Genomic DNA, 1,832 nt, shown 5'->3' with positions numbered 1-1,832 from the left:
CTTACAACGGTTTGGTGAAACCATGCTGCTCCATACCAAAACTCCGTATCACGACTGGCAGAAGCGACCCTTCAGCTGCTCAGCCTTGCAAAGACCCTCGGGACACCAAAGTTGAGTCTGTAACTAAATACTTATCGAAACAAGGAAAAAAAGTTAAACCTTTATAGGTTTGTGGTCAATATTTTAAACACACCACGTAAGATTGAAAATCTCCGCAACCTGATGCTACATGGGAACAATCTGCCGCCAAAGAAGCAACCACAATGAGTTTACAGTGTTTTGTACAGATGGCAGAATTCGTTGTATTTTGTGGTCGGTAAAATAGCAGCAAGGCAGTCTCAATTTTCAGTGCATGGACTGCTTCATAATTTTGCTGGTAAGTCTTTACATTTACAAAATTAAATCGATTTATTATTCCACTATAGTGTAATGAAGGTTCGTTAAATTAATCTGCAGTCTGTCTCCAGTTTCACTGTATCTAGTGAAAATCTCGGTGAAATGAGATTTTGTCTCGTGTTGGCAAAAATATGTATATAATCTTAATTTCTCGCCAATTTATCACAACATTTCAGTTGCAAACAAATACATACGCACAAATTATTTTATATTAATGTGGCACACCAGTATATACTTGATAATTTAAGGAAATACTTTCAGAATGAATCCATGTCAATACAACACTCAAACATTTACTCATAAGAATTTTCCACTACTTCGTTGATGCAGCAATAGTAAATGTATATTCTTACTAGCCTAGCGCCCGTTGCTTCACTCCCACAGACCGCATGACCTACTAAGACATCTTTTCGTTTCCATTTATTCGAAATTTTATTTTATTCACAAACTGCTACACCTTCCAAGCTTATCACGCTAATTAAGGCCACAAGAGCATGATCTTTCCAGAATGTACTTCTGACCAAAAAGCGATTCTTGAAGCTGGAGTCCAAAGGTTTGTTAATCATGCCTTTTGCGTTCTTGTGGAGATAATTCCACAGCAACTTTCATCCCTTAATCGTTATTTCTTTATATCTAACCGAGAAATGAAATACATGTATTTTATTTTTATTTCTAACAGAGAAGCCAAATACCAATTGCCATAGATGCAACCTTTAAACCGTCTGTGGCCGTGCGGTTCTAGGCGCTGCAGTCTGGAACCGCGAGAAGGTTCGAATCTTGCCTCGGGCATGGATGTGTGTGATGTCCTTAGGTTAGTTAGGTTTAACTAGTTCTAAGTTCTAGGGGACTACTGACCTCAGATGTTGAGTCCCATAGTGCTCAGAGCCATTTGAAAAATCGTTTAGTAGTTCTTTGGTAATGATTTATTTTCAAAAAAACTTTCACTCACTATTTTACCCTCCTAGTGGTTGAATTTCCAAAAATGCTGAAACATGTACTTTTTTTACGTTTTGGCTGAGAAACCGAATACCACTTTTCATAGTTCTAGCTTCAAAATTCCCTTAATAGCAACATAGTTTTAAAAAGCCTTTCGTCCGCTGTTTCGTCCCCTTGGGAGTGGAATTTTGGACAAACCCTGCTTAAACGTTGCCTACAGTATAAGATCCACACCCTCTCCAAACTTCAAGTTTCTCCCCTTGGCGGTTTGGGCTGGGCGGTGATGAATCAGTGTATCAGTCTGACCCTATTTCACCCCCTTAGGGGTTGAATTTCCAAAAACAGTGAAACACGTTTTTCTTTTTTTTTTTCCTCATCTCTAACCGAGAATCCAAACATCAGTTTTAGAGATTTAGCTTTAAAAATGCTTTGGCAGCAAAATATTTTTGTAAAAGGTTTCATCGCCTATTTCACACCTGTGGGGGTTGAGTTTCCAAAAA

The sequence above is a fragment of the Schistocerca serialis genome, chromosome 8 (assembly GCF_023864345.2).
Source record: "Schistocerca serialis cubense isolate TAMUIC-IGC-003099 chromosome 8, iqSchSeri2.2, whole genome shotgun sequence".
Lineage (NCBI taxonomy): Eukaryota > Metazoa > Arthropoda > Insecta > Orthoptera > Acrididae > Schistocerca > Schistocerca serialis.
The sequence above is the reverse complement of the archived record's forward strand: the minus strand, read 5'-3'. Positions refer to the sequence as shown.